Raw genomic sequence first — 25,474 nt, 5'->3', positions numbered from 1 at the left:
TCCCATTCGTTTCAGTGGGAATTTCCTGGAAATTTGGGAATTTCTTGAAGGCAATAAATGCATGCATGTCTTAAATGAGCTGAATTGGTAACAACTTGTGTTAGTAGTGACAATTAATAATTGAATAATAGTGTTACAGAACTCCAGGAATTGGTGAATTTCCAGGAAAACCGAAATTTGCTGTGAAACTTGGGAAAGTGTTAGTTTGAATGTCCAGGATGGTTGGAATGGTTTTAATAGGTTGAAAAAATGTGGGAATTTTGCAACTTGGAAAAATGTCCCATTCGTTTCAGTGGGAATTTCCTGGAAATTTGGGAATTTCTTGAAGGCAATAAATGCATGCATGTCTTAAATGAGCTGAATTGGTAACAACTTGTGTTAGTAGTGACAATTAATAATTGAATAATAGTGTTACAGAACTCCAGGAATTGGTGAATTTCCAGGAAAACCGAAATTTGCTGTGAAACTTGGGAAAGTGTTAGTTTGAATGTCCAGGGTGCTTGGAATGGTTTGAATAGGTTGAAAAATGTCCCATTAATTTCAGTGGGAACTTCCTGGAAATTTCTGGAATTTTTTAAATTTTACCTCCACACCTCATGTTGTGATGGAATGTGACCCGCATGGTGGAATCACCCGCTCAAAGACAATGCCTTTTGTCTGCCTTTCATCACGCCTATGAATTATGCATCTGCTCATCCTGTTTGCGCGTGTGTGTGTGTGTGTGAGTGTGTGTGTGTGTGTGTGTGTGTGTGTGTGTGTGTGTGTGTGTGTGTGTGTGTGTGTGTGTGTGTGTGTGTGTGTGTGTGTGTGTGTGTGTGTGGAAAGGTGCCAAAGACTGCAGTGTTTAGTGAGAATGATGACTGATGCCGTTTTGCCCTTCCCACAGTCCTTCCCTCACACACACACGCACACGCACACGCACACGCACACGCACACGCACACACACACACACACACACACACACACACACACACACACACACACACACGCACACACGCACACGCACACACGCACACAAAGTCAGTTACAGTGACTGATATCTGTCCTTGGCTGCTCTTTAGTCTCCCATCAGTCATCTCAATCCGAGCCCACACACACGGTTTGAAAGAAAAAAATGAATAAATTAAAGATTCACCGCAAAAAATGTAATTAAAAAGTGCAACACTGCCAGAGAATGTCAACTTTTTTCAGAATCATACTTTTAAATATTGACAAATAGTCAAATGTCTGCCAGGAGCCTGATAAGCTACATAACATGCAACAAGTATACAACGCCTAACAAATGTAAGCAAAATCTAGCTATTTATGGCATCATTCAAGCGAAATCTAGCCATTATTGCATGAATCTAGCTACACGTCCTTGGTAGCAAACATGGCGCCTGTTGTTTAGCTGTGCATAGTACAGGACTCATGTACAAAATGGCACACGGCTCCATCTAGTGGTACGCAGAAACAAAGACCTCAACGGCGGAGTGGTTGTATAGAAGCTCCACAACGGTCACAAAGGCGGATGAAGGCTGCAGCAAAGATGGGCCCCTAATTGTTTTTGTCTCCATGCCATTGGACCCTGGCCTTCTCTTTGCCAAGGACAGTGTAGTGTGGTGGCTGTCTGTGCACCAGTACCCCACTTTAAAGATTCCACGCACAGGCGTTCTCCTGAAGGCAATCCCACCAACAAGAGGACAATCATACTCGTTTCGAGTGATCGCCGACAACGACAACGCAGAAACACCAGACATTTTTACATAAAATACATGGAATATCAGCTATGAAATAATCCTACAAATAAAGAAGTATCTATGTTGAACTCTCCTTATATGCCACATGTTTGAAAGTAAACCATGAGGGCAAGTGAAGGCATCATCTTAGGCCAGGGGTGTCAAACGTACGGCCCGCGGGATGAGTTTGCTAAGATTGAATGAAAGAAACTGCTGCTCTAAATGTGTCCACTAGATGTCGCTATAGCGATTATTTGTATCTTTGTAGATCAGACCTGGGCAGATTAAGCCCCGGGGGCCACATGCGGCCCGTTGAGCTTTTCAATCTGGCCCGCCGGACATTCCCAAATAATGTTTTTAGATCCTTAGGATGGAAACTGTTTTCAAATGACCGTAGGTCTTGAACTATACAAAGTATTTCAATGGTTGTTATCTGCGCTTTCGTATTATATACTAGTTACGAGTGTTGTAACAATACTGATATTTTGGTACCGGTACTAAAATTATTTTGGTACTTTTCGGTACTTTTCTAAATAAAGAGGACCACAAAAAAATAGCATTATTGGCTTTATTTTAACAAAACATCTTAGGGTACATTAAACATATGTTTCTTATTGCAGTTAAGTCCTTAAATAAAATAGTGAACATACTAGACAACTAGGGATGATACTCGAAACCGGTTTTCCCGGTTGTTCGATAAGAAAAGAACAGAGTCCTCGGACTCGCATCCCTTTTTGAGAACCGGTACCCGTTATCGAGACCACTATAGTAAAGAAAAAGAGTTGGTTCTTTATTCGAATCCCTCGGAACGAATCCCGTCCCGGGACGGGACGTCACATAGCTCAGTCATTAGGCGCAGATAGCGAAAGCAGGAAAACAATGGACGGGAAAAAGCGCTCCAAGGTGTAATAAAGTTCAAAACAAAAGGTATAATCCAATGAATAACTTTACTGGGAGATTTGAGCAGGGTACAAACACATGATGAACACTTTTACGACCAACCAGAAACATAGCAACCAGGCTAGCAACGCACCTCCTTTACGGCAGCTGTCGCAACGTTCTTAAAACAACCGCAGCACATACATATACAGTATATACAACACATCTCCCTTTTTTAACTTTTGTTTTTCTTTCCTTGTAAACAAAACAAAATCACACTGTATATGTGTTGTCTGTCTAATTATAAATAATGCAGACGAGGCGTGTTGGCAACCTCATTCTCAGCTGCCGGTGGTGACATGCAACAACACTTTTTGGGGCTACCGCGCATGCTCGTCACTCCCGTTGCATGCTGGGTAGTGTAGTTGTTATATTCCCTAGCTCATAACATCACATCTTTTCCCCTATAGAGAAAGATTTTAACTCAATAAAGTGTATTTCTTTTTTTAGCTTTAACTTTTCATTTTTTAGCATTGTAACCACATTTGCAAACAACTTTTCTCTTCAAAGAATTTTCTTTCAGTAAAGAAATAAAGTGCAAAAATGTCAAAGCATCATAACAAACAGTTATGTCAAATAGCAGCAGAAGTGCACTTTTTGGAGAGCTGTATTATTTTCAGTTTTGTGCCCAAGGGACTGATTTTATTTAACACTATATTATTATTTATACACCTATAGTGATCACAGAGACAGCTTGTTTTTGTGTTACTGTATATATTTGTTTCTCTGAAAAATCCCACTTAATATACTTTGGGTTACAACAGTCAATATATATTTATTTTATTTTATTTTTTAGGGGGGTAACAGTCAATATTTATTTATTTATTAGATTAAATTGTTTTCTTATATAATAAAAGTGAGCTTTTGTTAAACCAAATATTGTGTGTTTTTTTCCATATACAACAACCTATCTGGACTCCATAAGAGAATCAATAAGGAATCGGTTCGATAAGAGGATTCGATAATAGGCTCGAACTCGATAATTCCTTATCAAACATCATAGTCTTTTAGTAGTAAGTAAGCAAACAAAGGATCCTAATTTAGCTGCTGACATATGCAGTAACATATGGTGTCATTTATCATTCTATTATTTTGTCAACATTATTAAGGAAAAGTGGTAGAAAATGAATTATTAATCTACTTGTTCATTTACTGTTACGTTCTCTTTGAACATGTTCTATCTACACTTCTGTTAAAATGTAATAATCATTTATTCTTCTCCTGTTTGATACTTTACATTAGTTTTGGATGATACCACAAATTTGGGTATCGCGGTACCATACTAATACCGGTATACCGTACAACCCTACTAGTTACTATGGTAATCTAAGTCACAGCAGCTCAGACGAGGCACCAAGCAGTGTGGGTGGAGAGCGTTTTCACAGAGTGTTTCCAAAGCCTGAAATGCGGGTGTCAGGGACAGACGCAAAAGGAGATTTTTTACAACAAAATTCTAAAGCTTAGTGATATATCAGATGTATCAAATTGTAGGTGGGTTTTTTTTTTTTTACCCTTTGCGTTCATATTTTGCTGTTTGTTGCATTTTTGTTGATTGTAAAATATGTCAATCGAGAGGGTGTGTGACGTTCATATGTTGTCAATATTCAGTGTTTTATTGTTCATAGTTAATATTGTAAATCCCACATTCTTTATTTTCATGTACATTCTGGGTGTCTCATTCAGTCAAAAAATGTAAAATTAAATTATGTTTCTTTAAGGCGGTCTCTCATAACATTTTTAGCATTCAATCAGACATTTTTGTGAAGTTTTGTATTAGTGTTCCTAAAAATCAGATATACCGACCCCCAGACACATTTTTTTCTCTAAATTTGGCCCCCGAGTCAAAATAATTGCCCAGGCCTGTTGTAGATGATGCTACATCAGTGGCCTAGTGGTTAGAGTGTCCGCCCTGAGATCGGTAGGTTGTGAGTTCAAACCCCCGGCCGAGTCATACCAAAGACTATAAAAATGGGACACATTACAATAACATCAACAAAGCTCACCTTTGTGCATTCAGGCCAAGCATAAAACGTTTGGTGGACAAAATGTATGTATGAAACCACCGGGCCGCGACCCGGTACCGGTCCGTGGATCGATTGGTACCGGGCCGCACAAGAAATTAAAAAAATAAATAACATTTAAATAAAATAAAGATTTTTTATTTTTTTATTATTAAATCATCATAAAAAACCCAATTAGTGCACCAACCCCAAAAACCTCCCTCCCCCATTTACACTCATTCACACAAAAGGGTTGTTTCTTTCTGTTATTAATATTTCTGGTTCCTACATTATATATCAATATATATCAATACAGTTTGCAAGGGATACAGTCCGTAAGCACACATGATTGTATTTTTTAATGACAAAAAAATTATTTAAAAAAATTTAATAAAATATACCATACACCCCCCCCCCCCCCTCCCCCCGGTCCGTGGAACAAATTTTCAAGCGTTGACCAGGCCGCAGTTACAAAAATGTTGGGGACCACTGCCATAAAACACGTCTTTCTGTGGCAGCGTCGGAGAAAGTTGTACATTGGCACTCAGCATCAAGGGTTGGAATTGGGGGTTAAATCACCAAAAATGATTCCCGGGCGCGGCCACTGCTGCTGCCCACTGCTCACCTCACCTCCCAGGGGGTGATCAAGGGTGATGGGTCAAATGCAGAGGACAAATTTCACCACACCTAGTGTGTGTGTGTGTGTGACTATCATTGGTACTTTAACTTTAACTTAAATATGTAAAAAAAAATAAACCACGTGATGTTAGTGCACCAGTCGAGGAAAATGAGCAAACTACATCTATAACATCCTGTAATTTGATTTTGATGTTATTTATCTTGATGGATTGAAAATGAACACCAATGAGTTGACTGATGAACATTATCACATCATTTATTCAGACAAATAAAGATAGAATACTACACTGCAAAAAGTCAGTGTTCATAAACAAGAAAAAAAATATACAAAAAATGAGGGGTATTTTATTTGAACTAAGCAAAATTATCTGCCAATAGAACAAGAAAATTCGGCTTGTCAAGACTTTCCAAAACAAGTAAAATGAGCTAACCTCAATGAACCCAAAAATAAGTATATTCTCACTAATAACAAGTGCACTTTTCTTGGTAGAAAAAAGAGAGACCTTTTTGCTCAATATGTTGAAAAATATTCTTAAATTAAGTAAATGCTAATAGTGCCATTATCTTGACATAATGATATGTGCTCGGCATCATGATTTTTTTTTCTTTCTCATGCTTGAAGTAAGAAATGATGACTTTAAAAAAGTAGTTTTATACTTGTGAGTGTTGATGACACAACAGTTGATATTCTAGTTTCAAGCATGTTTTACTCAATATAGCTCATCAAATCTCAGCAACAAGCTGTAATATCTTACTGACATCATTTAGGACCAAAACCCTTAAAACAAGTAAAACACTCTAACATCAAATCTGCTTAGTGAGAAGAATGACCTTATCAGACAGAAAATAAGCAAATATCACCCTTATTTGAGATATTTCATCTTACTTAGATTTCACTTTTTGCAGTGTATTAACCGCAACATGTAAGTTTAATAAAAAACAACAACAACATTATGATTTGTACATTTTCAGAATATGCTTGTTCTATTTTTAAACAAAGAAAATTTTTTAAGTTATCGTGCCGTGATTTTACCAGGCCGGCCCACTTGGGAGTAGATTTTTCTCCATGTGGCCCCCCATCTAAAATGACTTTGACACCCATGTCTTAGGCCAGTCCTGGGCAATTATTTTGACTCGAGGGCCACTTTTAGAGAAAAAAATTTGTCTGGGGGCCGGTATATCTATTTTTAGGGACACTAATACAAAACCTCACAATAATGTCTGATTGAATGCTAAAAACTAGGGATGTCCGATAATATCGGCCTGCCGATATTATCGGCCGATAAATGCGTTAAAATGTGATATCGGAAATTATCGGTATCGGTTTTTTATTATCTGTATTGTTTTTTTTATTTATTTTTTATTTTTTATTAAATCAACATAAAAAACACAAGATACACTTACAATTAGTGCACCAACCCAAAAAACCTCCCTTCCCCCATTTCTTTCTGTTATTAATATTCTGGTTCCTACATTATATATCAATATATATCAATACAGTCTGCAAGGGATACAGTCCGTAAGCACACATGATTGTGCGTGCTGCTGCTCCACTAATAGTACTAACCTTTAACACTTCATTTTACTCATTTTCATTCATTACTAGTTTGTATGTAACTGTTTTTATATTGTTTTACTTTCTTTTTTATTCAAGAAAATGTTTTTAATTTAGTTATCTTATTTTATTTTATTTTTTTTAAAAAGTACCTTATCTTCACCATACATGGTTGTCCAAATTAGGCATAAAAATGTGTTAATTCCACGACTGCATATATCGGTTGATATCGGTATCGGTTGATATCGGTATTGGTAATTAAAGAGTTGGACAATATCGGAATATCGGATATCGGCAAAAAGCCATTATCGGACATCCCTACTGAAAACGTTATGACAGACCGCCTTAAAAAACGTAATGGAATTTTACATTTTTCTATCAACGATAAAACACTGAATATTGACAAAATATTTTATTTTACAATTTTACAATCAAGTGAAAACGCAACAAAAATGCAACAAACAGTGAAATATGAACGCGAAGGGTACAAAATAAACTCACCTACAATCTGATACATCTGATATATCACTAAGCTTTAGAACTTTGTTGTGAAAATCTCCTTCCGCGTCTATGGAAACGCTTCCCGCCCACACTGCTTGGTGCCTCGTCTGAGCTGCTGTGACGTAGATTACCATAGTAACTAATGAGATGACCATAGTAACTAATTAGATTACCATAGTAACTGATGTCGGGGCTCAGGCTTTGAGCTGAGGCAACCTTCATTATCGAACGAAGGTGTTCATCAGTCGTTATATCTGCACATCAAAAAGTGCAGATTCCAACCATCGAAAGACTTAGTATAGTTGAAGACTTACGGTCATTTCAAAACATCACTGCACATCATAATGGCAGCTACACTTTCCATCTTAAAGATCTAAAAAAATTATTTGGGAATGTCCGGCGGGCCAGATTGAAAAGCTTAACGGGCCACATGTGGCCCTTTAAGCTTTAAACTGCTCAGTTTGCAACACACTGATATGCCCAAGCCAGATACCTGCCATCTTTTCTTGGATGCTAGTTCATTAATGTCGGGGCTCAGGCTTTGAGCTGAGGCAACCTTCATTATCGAACGAAGGTGTTCATCAGTCGTTATATCTCGTAGTCGACCCGGACCACAGTCTAGTTACCATAGTAACTAATGAGATGACCATAGTAACTAATTAGATTACCATAGTAACTGGTATATCATCAAAAAGTGCAGATTCCAAACATTGAAAGACTTAGTATAGTTGAAGACTTACGGTCATTTCAAAACATCACTGCACATCATAATGGCAGCTACACTTTCCATCTTAAAGATCTAAAAAAATTATTTGGGAACGTCCGGCGGGCCAGATTGAAAAGCTTAACGGGCCGCATGTGGCCCGTTAAGCTTTAAACTGCTCAGTTTGCAACACACTGATATGCCCAAGCCAGATACCTGCCATCTTTTCTTGGATGCTAGTTCATTAATGTCGGGGCTCAGGCTTTGAGCTGAGGCAACCTTCATTATCGAACGAAGGTGTTCATCAGTCGTTATATCTCGTAGTCCACCCGGACCACAGTCTAGTTACCATAGTAACTAATGAGAAGACCATAGTAACTAATTAGATTACCATAGTAACTGGTATATCATCAAAAAGTGCAGATTCCAACCATTGAAAGACTTAGTATAGTTGAAGACTTACGGTCATTTCAAAACATCACTGCACATCATAATGGCAGCTACACTTTCCATCTTAAAGATCTAAAAAAATTATTTGGGAATGTCCGGCGGGCCAGATTGAAAAGCTTAACGGGCCACATGTGGCCCTTTAAGCTTTAAACTGCTCAGTTTGCAACACACTGATATGCCCAAGCCAGATACCTGCCATCTTTTCTTGGATGCTAGTTCATTAATGTCGGGGCTCAGGCTTTGAGCTGAGGCAACCTTCATTATCGAACGAAGGTGTTCATCAGTCGTTATATCTCGTAGTCGACCCGGACCACAGTCTAGTTACCATAGTAACTAATGAGATGACCATAGTAACTAATTAGATTACCATAGTAACTGGTATATCATCAAAAAGTGCAGATTCCAAACATTGAAAGACTTAGTATAGTTGAAGACTTACGGTCATTTCAAAACATCACTGCACATCATAATGGCAGCTACACTTTTCATCTTAAAGATCTAAAAAAATTATTTGGGAACGTCCGGCGGGCCAGATTGAAAAGCTTAACGGGCCGCATGTGGCCCGTTAAGCTTTAAAGGCCTACTGAAACCCACTACTACCGACCACGCAGTCTGATAGTTTATATATCAATGATGAAATCTTAACATTATAACACATGCCAATACGGCCGGGTTAACTTATAAAGTGACATTTTAAATTTGCCGCTAAACTTCCGGTTCGAAACGCCTCTGAGGATGACGTATGCGCGTGACGTAGCCCGACGAACACGGGTATGCCTTCCACATTGAAGCCGATACGAAAAGGCTCTGTTTTCATTTCATAATTCCACAGTATTCTGGACATCTGTGTTCGTGAATCTGTTTCAATCATGTTCATTGCATTATGGAGAAGGAAGCCAAGCAAGCAAAGAAGAAAGTTGTCGGTGCGAAATGGACGTATTTTTCGAACGTAGTCAGCCACAACAGTACACAGCCGGCGCTTCTTTGTTTACATTCCCGAAAGATGCAGTCAAGATGGAAGAACTCGGATAACAGAGACTCTAACCAGGAGGACTTTTGATTTGGATACACAGACGCCTGTAGAGAACTGGGACAACACAGACTCTTACCAGGATTACTTTGATTTGGATGACAAAGACGCAGACGTGCTACTGTGAGTATGCAGCTTTGGCTTTTTTTTGCGTATGTACGTAACTTTTTTAAAATATATAAGCTTTATGAACCTTGGGTTAGGTGAACGGTCTTTTGGGCTGAGTGATTGTGTGTGTTGATCATGTGTTTGAATTGTATTGGCGTGTTCTATGGAGCTAGGAGCTAGCAGAGGAGCTAGGAGCTAGCATAACACGTACCGTACCGTAAGTGCGCGTCACGTACGTAACTTTTAAAAAATATATAAGCTTTATGAACCTTGGGCTTAGGTGAACGGTCTTTTGGGCTGCTGAGTGATTGTGTGTGTTGATCGGGTGTTTGAATTGTATTGGCGTGTTCTATGGAGCTAGGAGCTAGCAGAGGAGCTAGGAGCTAGCATAACAAACACGCAGGTGTTATTATGCAGGATTAATTTGTGGCATATTAAATATAAGCCTGGTTGTGTTGTGGCTAATAGAGTATATATATGTCTTGTGTTTATTTACTGTTGTAGTCATTCCCAGCTGAATATCAGGTACCGTGAGTATGCAGCCTTGGCTGCTAAACATTCGATAACTTGACCGTATGTGCGCGTCACGTACGTAACTTTTTAAAAATATATAAGCTTTATGAACCTTGGGTTAGGTAAACGGTCTTTTGGGCTGAGTGATTGTGTGTGTTGATCAGTGTGTTTGAATTGTATTGGCGTGTTCTATGGAGCTAGGAGCTAGCAGAGGAGGCTAGGAGCTAGCATAACCAAACACGCAGGTGTTTTTATGCAGGATTAATTTGTGGCATATTAAATATAAGCCTGGTTGTGTTGTGGCTAATAGAGTATATATATGGTCTTGTGTTTTATTTACTGTTGTAGTCATTCCCAGCTGAATATCAGGTCACCCCCCGGCTCTCACAGCATCTTCCCTATCTGAATAGCTTCAACTCCCCACTAGTCCTTCACTTGCACTTTACTCATCCACAAATCTTTCATCCTCGCTCAAATTAATGGGGAAATTGTCGCTTTCTCGGTCCGAATCTCTCTCACTTCATGCGGCCATCATTGTAAAACAATAGGGAACTTTGCGTATATGTTCAACTGACTACGTCACGCTACTTCCGGTAGGTGCAAGCCTTTTTTTTATCAGATACCAAAAGTTTGCAAATCTTTATCGTCGTTGTTCTAATACTAAATCCTTTCAGCAAAAAATATGGCAATATCGCGAAATGATCAAGTATGACACATAGAATAGATCTGCTATCCCCGTTTAAATAAAAAAAATTCATTTCAGTAGGCCTTTAAACTGCTCAGTTTGCAACACACTGATATGCCCAAGCCAGATACCTGCCATCTTTTCTTGGATGCTAGTTCATTAATGTCGGGGCTCAGGCTTTGAGCTGAGGCAACCTTCATTATCGAACGAAGGTGTTCATCAGTCGTTATATCTCGTAGTCCACCCGGACCACAGTCTAGTTACCATAGTAACTAATGAGAAGACCATAGTAACTAATTAGATTACCATAGTAACTGGTATATCATCAAAAAGTGCAGATTCCAACCATTGAAAGACTTAGTATAGTTGAAGACTTACGGTCATTTCAAAACATCACTGCACATCATAATGGCAGCTACACTTTCCATCTTAAAGATCTAAAAAAAATTATTTGGGGAATGTCCGGCGGGCCAGATTGAAAAGCTTAACGGGCCGCATGTGGCCCCCGGGCCTTCATTTGCCCAGGTCTGTCTTAGGCCCATGTGCCACAATGTTTTGAGGAAATTACTTTGTAGGCTGTTTGTGTCAAACAGCACACACAAAACAATATCTTCTTGGTAGAGGTCAAAATAAAAAAATGGTAAGGAAAGGAATGCAATATAGTCTTCATTCCAGTGGTGCTATGCATCCATCTAAGACACCACGCAGCAGTCTGCTGAGACCCAAACACAGTTCTTCTTTCAGATAACATCTGTACACCGCTCCTTCTTCTCTCTATACATCCATCATGAGTCACAGGTCGGTAGGCGGTAGGATTATCAACAGTAGCTGTCGCTCTCCGACAAAATGAACGGTTCCTTGTCAACATTTTTTCAGAAGCAGCTGGCAGAGCTAACAAATCATGCGCGGCAATTAAAAGAGCGAGTATTTACAAAACACGGCGGGCTGCGGTAAATGAAGCACAAAGCAAGAGACGCATAAACACGGCGGCATCGTTGGCAGCGAGGCAGAAGGGAACTACTCGCACCATACCTTGCAGGTGGGGGGGAAATGAAAAGATGTGCAAGAATAGTAGAACTAAAAAGACTTCAATCCCCTACAGCAGGGCTGTCGAACTCAAATACAGACTGGGCCAACATTTAAAACTGAACAAAGCCGCGGGCCAAGGTTGAACAAATGAACCTTTTAATAGGGACCCAAACAAGTTTTGCATTGAATATTGAACAAGCAAGGCTTATATAACTTTATAGTGACATGCAAAATCCAGTTTCAAATAATAATAATAATAATAATAATTACAAAATATCAATGGCATATCAAATACAATTTAAATAAAAATGTAATGCTCTTTTCTATTTGCAGCCTTCTGAGGTAAATATCAACATTAACTTTTTCCACAGGCTAATACATTTGAAAATAAAATAACAATGAATAAATCAACCATTCAGGACTTTAAACTGCTCAGTTTGCAACACACTGATGTGCCCAAGCCAGATACCTGCCATCTTTTCTTGGATGCTAGTTCATTAATGTCGGGGCTCAGGCTTTGAGCTGAGGCAACCTTCATTATCGAACGAAGGTGTTCATCAGTCGTTATATCTCGTAGTCCACCCGGACCACAGTCTTGGGGGCGTGCCTTAAAGGTATTGCCTTTAACGTCCTCTATGAGCGGTCGTCATTGCCGCTTTTCATCCATTCTAACAACGTGCCGGCCCAGTCACAAGATATGTGCGGCTTCTGTACGCACACACACGTGAATGCAGTACTAATTCTTCCGGGACGCTACAAAATACACCCCCCGGCTACCACCAAACACCCCCCCCCCCCCACACACACACACACATTGTAGCGTCCCGGAAGAGTTAGTGCTGCAAAGGATTCTGGGTATTTGTTCTGTTGTGTTTATGTTGTGTTACGGTGTGGATGTTCTCACCGAAATGTGTTTGTCATTCTTGTTTGGTGTGGTTCACAGTGTGGCGTATATTTCCAACAGTGTTAAAGTTGTTTATACGGTCACCCTCAGTGTAACACTGTAGTCGCTGTTGATCAAGTACGCGTTGCATTCACTTGTGTGTGCGTGCAGAAGCCGCACATATTATTGTGACTGGGCCAGCACTCGTTGGACTGGATGAAAAGCGGACGTGACGATTTTCGGGAGGGGCACTGAAATTTGGGAGTCTCCCGGGAGGGTTGGCAAGTATGAGAATTAGCGGTGAATGCGGTGTTACCCGCGTCACCGCCGCTGTATATAATCGGCGGGCCAGCTCTAGTGTTAAATTGATATCGCCTCAAGGGCCAAGTGAAATTACACGGCCAAATTTGGCCCGCGGGCCAGAGTTTGACACCCATGGGATTAGCCGTATAAGATTTCATGGGATTTTAGCGATTAGGAGTGACAGATTGTTTGGTAAACGTATAGCATGTTCTATATGTTATAGTTATTTGAATGACTCTTACATAATATGTTACGTTAACATACCAGGCACCTTCTCAGTTGGTTATTTATGCCTCATATAACGTACACTTATTCAGCCTGTTGTTCACTATTCTTTATTTATTTTAAATTGCCTTTCAAATGTCTATTCTTGGTGTTGGCTTTTATCAAATACATTTTCCCCCAAAACATATACTCCAGTGCGACTTGTAAGTTTTTTTCCTTCTTTATTATGCATTTTCGGCCGGTGCGACTTATACTCCGGAGCGACTTATACTCCGAAAAATACGGTAATAAAGAGGAGCCGGACATGAAAATGTGAATGTTTCGTCAGAGAGTGCCACTTTTGATTTAATTATTAAGTAAACACATCAGTTTTCACACTGTACTGTCAATAAATTATTATTATTCTGCCCTCGCTACTCGATTCCAGAGTGTGCAGCTCGACAGATAGTTAACAGTTTTGTTGAGGATTGATGTTCACTCTTTTTAATTATTTTCCTTCCTTATTTATTTATTTTTTAAACATCTTCCTTCATTTAGGTTTGCTGGACTGAAAATAAACATAAAAAAAACATTGCCAAAGTATACAGTCCATTGTGTATTTTACATGAATAAAATAGGTTTAATGTCGTTGATACATTCACACAAATGTATTAAGCAAAACAACATCCACTGGGTGTTGTATTATCGCCCTCTACTGGTCACATTTAGCGCTACATGTATCAAACGAGCTTTAAACTATCAGACAAAAAAAAACAACCAACACGACCACTCATACAAAAAACATCACAAAGTCAGCAATTTCAATACCAAACAAACTAAATATAGTTATGCATAATATCTGTTTACAAAGATTTGACCAAGTTTTGTGATAAAGCTTACCGGCACACGTGTGGATTTCCACCGTTGCTGTGTCCGTCGCTTAAAAGGTCCCGACAAGAAACAATGACTCGAGCACTTCCTCAGGGGAGAACATTCGTTCTTTGTTGTCCTGTCGTCGTTTAAAAGTCCATTTTTGTGCAATTTATTTCGATTTTTTTTTTTTAAGGGTGGAATGAGTAGTCTTCTTCCACACACCCCACTGCTGCTTCATGGTGACACATATGCTTCGCTCTCGCCCCCTGTCGGATGGCGGGAGTACTGCATATATGTGCAATTGTAGTTTCATCAAGCCTATGGGTGAGGGCCGACATCCGGGCAACTGAGCTACATACGGGTTCTTCGAGCCATAGCAACCAGACTGGCGTTGAAAACAAACCGTTGCCATTACTCTTTAACCTGTCGACCTACGCTGGTTAAACCCGTCATTCTGCCTCCAAAATGCAGAAAAACTGTGTTGTTTTTGGTTGTGCTAACCACAACTGGAGACAGGGAAAACAAAGGTTGTATTTTGTTCTGCCAAAGCGTGATAAAAGCCCACAGAGACGAGACAAATGGCTCGCAGCTTTACACCGGGAAAACGAGGACGGTTCTCACTGGAGTCCCCCAAAGTCCCGGGTCGTGTGTTCGGATCACTTCCTTTCTGGTAAATATAAGGAACAGAAATCCACCTTCTTAACAACAACTTGGCTATACCGTCCGTGCTAATGTTGTACTTGTTGAATTTGTACCTTATAACGTTCGACAGCTGAAGTTGTTGTTGTACAAAAATAACATGCGGTATATACTATATAGTCTATAGCCTAGCTAGCTATTTTCGAAAACCGGACAACGAGAGGATACCAAAGGCAGCGTTAAGACGGACACCACCGGGAAAAACGTAAGCCAGGGCGGCCAAAGAACACCTGGCGAAGAACAGTTGAAGGGGAGCTGAAAGAGATGAAGCTTACATGGGGCGAGGCACAGAGACGAGCACAGCAGCGAGATGAATGGCGTCGAGTCGTCGAAGCCTTATTTCCCATCCGGGAAGAAGAGGATTAAGTTAAGTAAGTAATATACTATATAGTCTATAGCCTAGCTAGCTATTTTCGAAAACCGGACAACGAGAGGATACCAAAGGCAGCGTTAAGACGGACACCACCGGGAAAAACGTAAGCCAGGGCGGCCAAAGAACACCTGGCGAAGAACAGTTGAAGGGGAGCTGAAAGAGATGAAGCTTACATGGGGCGAGGCACAGAGACGAGCACAGCAGCGAGATGAATGGCGTCGAGTCGTCGAAGCCTTATTTCCCATCCGGGAAGAAGAGGATTAAGTTAAGTAAGTAATATACTATATAGTCTATAGCAGACCTGGGCATTCTGCGGCCCGCGGGCCGCATCCGGCCCTTTGTGCGTCCCTGTCCGGCCCGCGTGAGGCCAATTATAAATTACAAAATAAATTTTAAAAAGTATCTATGTCGAGTGTGCAATACAACGGTGCTGCTTTTGTTTTGAAAATCGTTATTTGTATTACTTCCGTGTGGACGTATGCGTGTGCGTGATTGTGAGTGAATGTGAACAGCTGCAATCATTAATTACAAAATAAAGTTGAAAAAACATCTATGTCGTGCGCGCAATACAACTGTGCTGCTTTTATTTTGAAAAGTATTATTCATGGGCGTGTGTCCGTGTGTAACCTGTGAGTGAAGGTGCACATGCAGCGACAAGTGATGCACGGTTTACACCCGAGACACTAAAAAGAGAAAAGTTGATGAAGAATGGCGTGTTTTCAACAAGACATGAACTGCAAAGCAACGGTCCCTCTAAGGTGCGCGCCTGCGCAATTGCGCACTGCTCAAGCGTCTGCTGCGCGCAGCAAATATATGCCGCGCACCAAATCAAATCCCATCTGAATTCTAAACAAAATAAACATATTTATTCTATGTCATTTTGCAATGCAACTTTGAGTGACAGTGACAACAAGCGGCCCTAACGGTGTTCGTCAACACCGTTCAATTGAACACCGTTCAATTATTGTAACGTCTATCGAGATGCTTCGAGGACAGGAATTATATCGATCACTTTATTGAGCAAAACTGTTTATATTGGGACATAACCACACCAAAAACATGAGTAAAACACTTCTATCTCGAAAAACTAGTAATTTTCTGCCGTACAAACCAGGCCAAAAGCAACTTGTCATCTGTCACCAACACGCATAGCACTAAACCACTGGTGCGTTTATGGCCACATAAAAAGTCGGACAACTCAAACACCACACAAAGTTACACTATGACTCCTCAGTCATACGTGTGCTTATTTTACTGTCATTTATTATTAATGTTAATTTATTTATATTAGTCATGGAATGCTGTTACACACACTATGTTGAAGTATTACTATTATTATGAATTATTATTATTATTATTATATATCTTACGGTATATATAAAAAAAATATTGAGCAAAATTTAATTGAAATATTGTCAATGTGGCCCTCCAGCAGTGCTCGGGTTGCTCATGCGGCCCCCGGTAAAAATAATTGCCCACCCCTGGTCTATAGCCTAGCTAGCTATTTTCGAAAACCGGTTTCGTTTAAATTTGCACTTAACAGTTGGGTTTTTAAAACCAATAAAACCCTATAATTTTCATGTTGCCATTCAATACATGTAGCCCTCAAATCTCTCAATATTTTATACACTAACACTTGATCTTGTTGTTGATAACTTCTGCGTCTCTTTCTTAGTAGCGCGCAGGCTAAGCTAACTAGCAAGCTAAGCTAAGCCGAGAAGCTTTAAAGTTCACTGAGACGAGTCTGACGCAAATAATACATTTTCGTTTTTTCACACGATATGCGAATAAGTAAAAATGAAGGATTTAACGTCGACTTCCAAGCCACAACGCTCGTTAAATGCTTTTTCTGTCAATGCTGTGTTCGCTGTGAGCTGCTTTGTTTTCAACGAATTCCCGGTTGCTAGGGGATTGGTAGGCGGAAGTGACGTAGGTCCGCCCTCACCCATTTGGTAGAGATGTCCGATAAATGCTTTAAAATGTAATATCGGAAATTATCGGTATCGTTTTTTTTATTATCGGTATTGCTTTTTTAAAAATTATTATAATTTTTTTATTTTTATTAAATCAACATAAAAAACACAAGATACACTTACAACTAGTACACCAACAATATTAATATTCCGGTTCCTACATTATATATCAATATATATCAATACAGTCTGCAAGGGATACAGTCCGTAAGCACACATGATTGTGCGTGCTGCTGCTCCACTAATAGTACTAACCTTTAACAGATAATTTTACTAATTTTCATTAATTACTAGTTTCCATGTAACTGTTTTTATATTGTTTTCCTTTCTTTTTTATTCAAGACAATGTTTTTAATTTTTTTAATCTTATTTTATTGTATTAATTTTTAAAAAAGGACCTTATCTTCACCATACCTGGTTGTCCAAATTAGGCATAATAATGTGTTAATTCCACGACTGTATATATCGGTATCGGTAATTAAGAGTTGGACAATATCGGAATATCGGATATCGGCAAAAAAGCCATTATCGGACATCCCTGCTATTTGGGTGATGCTCGGCGGGCCAAATGAAAAGCCAGTTGAATAAGCTTGTTGTAAGCACTAACACAAAGGAACAGCTACTAACTACTAGGTTGGCTTGAGCTGCAAACAACGTTGGTTGCGACCCATTACAAAATTAGACGAAGAAGAAGCTTCTGAGTTTGTAAAAGTTAATGCTCGGTTATATATCATGCCTCTCAACTTTGCAAATCCACGGTATGGCTCTCAAAAAATACATATATATATATGTATATATATATATATATATATATATATATATATATATATATATATATATATATATATATATATATATATATATATATATATATATATATATGGCTTTTGGCTTTCGACCAAGTAAAAAAGTTCAGACGTATTTCAAGACCTATGCAGATCCCAAATACACATAAGCAGGAACCAATAGTTGGGAAAGTCAGTTTTGCATAGTAGGTCAAAACAACACGTCAGATAATATGTCTCCTAGTAGGTGCTATTTTGGGGTCTTTAAACACACACCATAATAATACCCGTAAGTTGAAGCACAGTACGTCTGACTATGGTAGCCGTAATGCGCCGACAATCCATCAAGCGTTGCGGCTTCGTAGCTTACCAAAGTCGTAATAAAAAAATAACTGATTTTTGAGCACCGTGTGTAATGTTCTATAATCTATATTCTCAATTAAACATCAAAGTTGTGATCTTTTTTTTTTTTCTACCTTGAAGGTAGAAAAGCGCTATACAAGTATAACCCATTTATCATTCATCATTTATCTTGCTTGTAAGCAGGTTATGTATTGAACAGACATCAACCTGCAGCCCACACATATCTCTTATGTGTGACTGCCATCTCCTGGTCACACTTATCATTACACCATGTACCAAGTAAAATCACTTTAAGGTCGCTAAGCACAACAACCAGAATAATTCTGTACATTAGGCGCATTTTTCGAGAAAATGAAAGGATTTTAAGTGCGCCTTATCGTCCGAGAAATACGGTAATGGGAGTTTTCAAGCATAATGATGCCTGACGACAGCACGGGTGAGGATGTCGTTAGGATTTATGAAGCCTCACGCTTCAGATGAAAAACACCGAGCTATTACTGGATGAAGCAAGCAGGAGAAGATAGTATTTTAGTCAAATGTCAGGTATCCCAGCATGCTCTGCAGACGAGCTTGAGGAAGAAACCTGACTCAACTCTGACGCCATCTTCAGTAACCTTTGATGGCGTCCTCTTATTTTTGAATGCCAGTCATCGCTGCGTTCTTCCTCATCCATAATGAGACCATGTGACAAAGCCGGCTCGTCAGTGATCCGCAGAGTTCCTTCCACGGTCCTCTGCTGCTGCACGCCTGACGGATGCTGAGGGTCAAAGGCTGCGAGTCGGCATATGATAGATAGTGAGTGTTTAGCTGGATTCCACCAGTGTGTGTGTGTGTGTGTGTGTGTGTGTGTTTCATTTTCTACTTATTATGTACATACATTTGTATATGTAGTACATGTTTTGTACATTTCTACAATAATGTAAACTGAATGAAAATAGGTTGAGAAATAAGCAAGTTATGATTTATTTTCAATTTAGATGTGTTACCTTCATCGAGTACTTTGCTGTCCTCAAAAATGGCCAACTCACAGAACTTCTTACTATGTGTGTGTACGGTCAAATCTACCTAGCAACAGCGGTCGGTCCTCACAACTACAGAAGTCAAATATTTTTTTTTACTTTGTGTGTTTTGCATTCTGAAGTGAGGTTGCAACTCTCTACTCCCATCTAGTGCTAGATATATTGTTTTCATCTTTCTAGCTATAGTGGAAAGGGGGGCACTCACAACCTACTAACCAAACGTGGGTCCACACAAAGTAGGCAAGACATGTATGTGTGTGTGTGTGTGTGTTTCATTTTCTACTTATTATGTACATACATTTGTATATGTAGTACATGTTTTGTACATTTATACAATAATGTAAACTGAATGAAAATAGGTTGAGAAATGAGCAAGATATGATTTATTTTCAATTTAGATGCGTTACCTTCATCGAGTACTTTGCTGTCCTCAAAAATGGCCAACTCACAGAACTTCTTACTATGTGTGTGTACGGTCAAATCTACCTAGCAACAGCGGTCGGTCCTCACAACTACAGAAGTCAAATTTTTTTTTACTTTGTGTGTTTTGCATTCTGAAGTGAGGTTGCAACTCTCTACTCCCATCTAGTGCTAGATGTATTGTTTTCATCTTTCTAGCTATAGTGGAAAGGGGGGCCCTCACAACCTACTAACCAAACGTGGGTCCACAAAAAGTAGGCAAGAGATGTATGTGTGTGTGTGTGTGTGTGTGTGTGTGTGTGTGTGTGTGTGTTTCATTTTCTACTTATTATGTACATACATTTGTATATGTAGTACATGTTTTGTACATTTATACAATAATGTAAACTGAATGAAAATAGGTTGAGAAATGAGCAAGATATGATTTATTTTCAATTTAGATGTGTTACCTTCATTGAATACTTTGCTGTCCTCAAAAATGGCCAACTCACAGAACTTCTTACTATGTGTGTGTACGGTCAAATCTACCTAGCAACAGCGGTCGGTCCTCACAACTACAGAAGTAAAATATTTTTTTTACTTTGTGTGTTTTGCATTCTGAAGTGAGGTTGCAACTCTCTACTCCCATCTAGTGCTAGATATATTGTTTTCATCTTTCTAGCTATAGTGGAAAGGGGGGCCCTCACAATATTTTTTTTTAATTTGTGTGTTTTGCATTCTGAAGTGAGGTTGTTTCCTCCTGTTAATTCAACCTAAAGTGTTTATTATTCAAATAAGATGTGAATGCATTGTCCATTAATTGTTGTTTACTTGCTCCTTTGCTCCTTTGTAGCCATAATTCATGTATACGCAATTCCCTAACAAGAAATAAGAGGAATATAGGAAACCTCACCTGCAGTGTCCACTAATTATCTCACGCTCACAACGGTCGATTTGTTTTGCTAAAAAGTTACTGAATCGTTTCGGATTGCACTGCAAAAAGTCAGTGTTCAAAAACAAGAACAAAAAAAATACAAAAATTAGTGGTATTTTATTTGAACTAAGCAAAATTATCTGCCAATATAACAAGAAAATTCGGCTCGTCAAGAAATCCAAAACAAGTAAAATTAGCTAACCTCAATGAACCCAAAAATACCTTAAATTAAGGATATTCTCACTAATAACAAGTGCATTTTTCTTGGTAGAAAAAAAACAGACCCCTTTGCTCTAGATGTTGAAAAATATTCTTAAATTAAGTAAATGCTAGTGTTATTATCTTAACATAATGTTAGAATAATTATGAAAAAAAATGATCACACTAACTTTAGTATGCTTAAAGTCCGTTGCTTTAGTTATTAGCTATTGTGCTCAAGTTAGACTTTTCTAATCTATGCAAGGACAAAACTTCTTGTCTGAGGGGTGGCCTCAGCCACAGATGTTATCTTTGTTTTAGCCCGCTAACAGCCAAGGACTTCAACGACCTCAACGAAGATAGGATGACAGCACGCAGACGAAGCAGAGACTTCAAGGACCTCAACGAAGATAAGATGAAAACACGCAGACGAAGCGGGGACAAGGCGAAATCACAAGGCCCCCCCCGCACATTCCGTCACGTACTGTGCGTCCTGGACCTGCTTTGCATAATATATGTGACCACTCCTTTTAGAGGCGGCCTCAGTGATGTTGACTATGGAACTCTGAATAAAAAGAGGGACGCGGGAGCTGGACCTTAGAGCGTAGGGCGAGACTGTGACTAAGTGTGCAGCTCCATGCGTTCTCCTCATGAGCTAAATTGAACTCTGTCTCTGCATGACTCCTTGCTTCCTGTCTGATTAATAGATGTCATCAGTGTTTGAACCTGACACATAATGATATACGCCCGGCATTACATTTCTTGAAACCAGCACACTTACACTACCGTTCAAAAGTTTGGGGTCACATGGAAATGTCCACATTTTTGAAGGAAAAGCACTGTACTTTTCAATGAAGATAACTTTAAACTAGTCTTAACTTGAAAGAAATACACTCTATACATTGCTAATGTGGTAAATGACTATTCTAGCTGCAAATGTCTGCTTTTTGGTGCAATATCTACATAGGTGTATAGAGGCCCATTTCCAGCAACTATCACTCCATTGTTCTAATGGTACAATGTGTTTGCTCATTGGCTCAGAAGGCTAATTGATGATTAGAAAACCCTTGTGCAATCATGTTCACACATCTGAAAACACTTTAGCTCGTTACAGAAGCTACAAAACTGACCTTCCTTTGAGCAGATTGAGTTTCTGGAGCATCACATTTGTGGGCTCAATTAAACGCTCAAAATGGCCAGAAAAATAGAACTTCCATCTGAAACTCGACAGTCTATTCTTGTTCTTAGAAATGAAGGCTATTCCACAAAATTATTTGGGTGACCCCAAAATTTTGAACGGTAGTGTATACTAAAAACTAATTTATGGAAAGGCAACAAGGCAAGCGCTTGTTACTCTCGGGGTCTCCTAGCCGCTCAGGCAAATCATATTGTCTAAAAATGCATTTTTCCATCGATAACATGACATCATCGCGTCAAGTGCGTGCTCTTTCAGTCAATTATTGCGCATATATACAACATTTTTTAATTGTAATTTTGAGGAATTTATCTGAATGTGCATGAACTATTTCTGTTCAAGATTGTTTCTTGGTAGAAAAAAAAAAAGAGACCTTTTTGCTCAATATGTTGAAAAATATTCTTAAATGAAGTAAATGCTAGTGTTATTGTCTTGACATAATGATATGCGCTCGGCATCATGATTTTTTTTTTTCATGCTTGAAGTAAGAAATTATCCTTAAAAAAGTAGTTTTATACTTGTGAGTGTTGATGACCCAACAGTTGATATTCTAGTTTCAAGCATGTTTTATTCAATATAGCTCATCACATCTCAGCAACAAGCTGTAATATCTTACTGACATCATTTAGGACCAAAACACTTAAAACAAGTAAAACACTCTAACATAAAATCTGCTTAGTGAGAAGAATGATTTTATCAGACAGAAAATAAGCAAACATCACCCTTATTTGACATATTTCATCTTACTTAGATTTCACTTTTTGCAGTGTCAAAAAAACGACATCGTCCCTGACTCGTTTCGGCAACCACCAATTCGTAATCTTTTCGGCAACCGCCAATTGGGAATGGAATCATTGTTAAAAGGAATGGTCCCAGCCCTAATAGTAGTATAGTAAGAGTTTCTCAGTGGGAGGGTGAGCACTGCCCAGCTGAGTCATCCATGCTTGATGCACGGTGCGCCATGTTCTGTCTCCAGGCTTAACCTCGCCTCATCCACATGACAAGCATCATCTCGCCAATATGTTTTGCATCTCATAAAAAAACCCCACAACATTCTCTCATGTCCTAACCCCTGCCCGCCCCCTCACACACACATAAATCCTTCTATTTTTGCCAGCCTCATGTCTTCTTATCGTCATCATCATCGCCGCCCCATCCCCTCATGTTTCATAAGCAGCTGCTAAGCCAGTTAGCCGCGCCGCAGACGAGTGCCGCTGATGAGACGCGGGCGAGGCAGATGCGTGGAGGGGCCCGTGTTCGCGCCACACTTGTGCACACTCGAGGGTCCGGTCTTGAGTACACATCTGTCAGCTGGCCCTCCCAAAGTGCAGCTTGACTGGAGCAAAAGTTCAAGGGCACCGCTTGTCTGGTTAGCCGCGTCGCCTACCCCGCCGTCCGTGGCTGTGAGGCAGCGGCGAGGATCATTGTGAGGCGCTTTAATCACGCACGTCAACAACATTCATGGCCTATGTTCCCCGAATAAGAACGTTTGTCATGAAAATGCAATTGTCAATTCAGACTTAACATTTTTTCGTTCACTTTCATTGCAGCAAAAGCATGCGTGGTGTGTTCTGTCATCAAGAATTGATGTCTTTGTTACTTTCAAGGCAATACAATGTGTGTTTCTTTAAAGGCCTACTGAAATGAATTTTTTAAAATTTAAACGGGAATAGCAGATCCATTCTATGTGTCATACTTGATCATTTCGCGATATTGCCATATTTTTGCTGAAAGGATTTAGTAGAGAAAATCGACGATAAAGTTCGCAACTTTTGCTCGCTGATAAAAAAAACCTTGCCCCTACCGGAAGTAGCGTGACGTCACAGGAGCTAGTATTCCTCACAATTCCCCGTTGTTTACAATGGAGCGAGAGATATTAGGAGCGAGAAAGTGACGATTACCCCATTAATTTGAGCGAGGATGAAAGATTCGTGGATGAGGAACGTTAGAGTGACAGACTAGAATGCAGTTCAAGAGATATCTTTTTTCGCTCTGACCGTAACTTAGGTACAAGCTGGCTCATTGGAATCCACACTCTCTCCTTTTTCTATTGTGGATCACGGATTTGTATTTTAAACCACCTGGGATACTATATCCTCTTGAAAATGAGAGTCGAGAAGGCGAAATGGACATTCACAGTGACTTTTATCTCCACGACAATACATCGACAAAGCTCTTTAGCTACTGAGCTAACGTGATAGCATCATGCTCAAATGCAGATAGAAACAAAATAAATAAGCCCCTGACTGGAAGGATAGACAGAAGATCAACAATACTACCAAACCCTGGACCTGTAACCACACGGTTAATGCTGTACCGCCTGGCGAAGCCTAGCAATGCTGTTGCCAACGACGCCATTGAAGCTAACTTAGCTACGGGACCTCGACAGAGCTATGCTAAAAACATTAGCGCTCCACCTACGCCAGCCCTCATCTGCTCATCAACACCCGTGTTCACCTGCGTTCCAGCATTCGACGGCGCGACAAAGGACTTCACCACGATGATCGGTGTGGTCGGCGGCCCGGAGACGGAGGAAGTCAAGGTGAGGACAGCGGTGCGGCGGCGGGCGTTGTAGCTTTCGACGACACCCCAGCCGCCATCAGAGTTGGCAAGAAACATATATTTCCCCAAAGTTACGTACGTGACATGCACATAGCACCACGCACGTACGGGCAAGCGATCAAATGTTTAGAAGCCAAAGCTGCGTACTCACGGTAGCGCGTCTGCTATCCAAGTCAAAGTCCTCCTGGTTGTGTTGCTGCAGCCAGCCGCTAATACACCGATCCCACCTACAACTTTCTTCTTTGCTGTCTCCATTGTTCATTAAACAAATTGCAAAAGATTCACCAACACAGATGTCCAGAATACTGTGGAATTATGTGATGAAAACAGAGCTGTTTGTATTGGGATACAATGTGTCCCAATACTTCCGTTTAACTATTGACGTCACGCGCATACGTCATCATACATAGACGTTTTCAGCCGGAAGTTTCCCGGGAAATTTAAAATGTCACTTTATAAGTTAACCCGGCCGTATTGGCATGTGTTGCAATGTTAAGATTTCATCATTAATATATAAACTATCAGACTGCGTGGTCGCTAGTAGTGGCTTTCAGTAGGCCTTTAAGATTACAGGTAAGGATTATATTTTTAAATGTTTGTCTTGAACATATGTCTTGTCAAGACAATGGAACGCTATGATTTCCCCCAATTCATAAAAAAATACACTAAAACACACACACACACACACACACACACACACACACACACACACACACACACACACACACACACACACACACACACACACACACACACACACACACACACACACACACACGCTTGTATTTGTCACCTTCTTGAGACCTGAGAAAAATGCCTACCTCTTTAGGAACAGCCTTTC

The 25,474-nt window shown here is 39.7% G+C and overlaps 1 pseudogene; it reads right to left on the bottom strand.

Annotated features, from left to right (window-relative positions):
* LOC133643325 (solute carrier family 12 member 5-like) overlaps positions 1–23,530 on the bottom strand; it is a 215,290-nt pseudogene extending 191,760 nt beyond the window's left edge.
* Positions 23,531–25,474: the final 1,944 nt, after the last annotated feature.

This window comes from Entelurus aequoreus, linkage group LG26, assembly GCF_033978785.1.
Source record: "Entelurus aequoreus isolate RoL-2023_Sb linkage group LG26, RoL_Eaeq_v1.1, whole genome shotgun sequence".
Classification (NCBI taxonomy): Eukaryota; Metazoa; Chordata; class Actinopteri; order Syngnathiformes; family Syngnathidae; genus Entelurus; species Entelurus aequoreus.
Note: the sequence above shows the minus strand (reverse complement) of the source record. Positions and strands in the feature narration are given on the sequence as shown.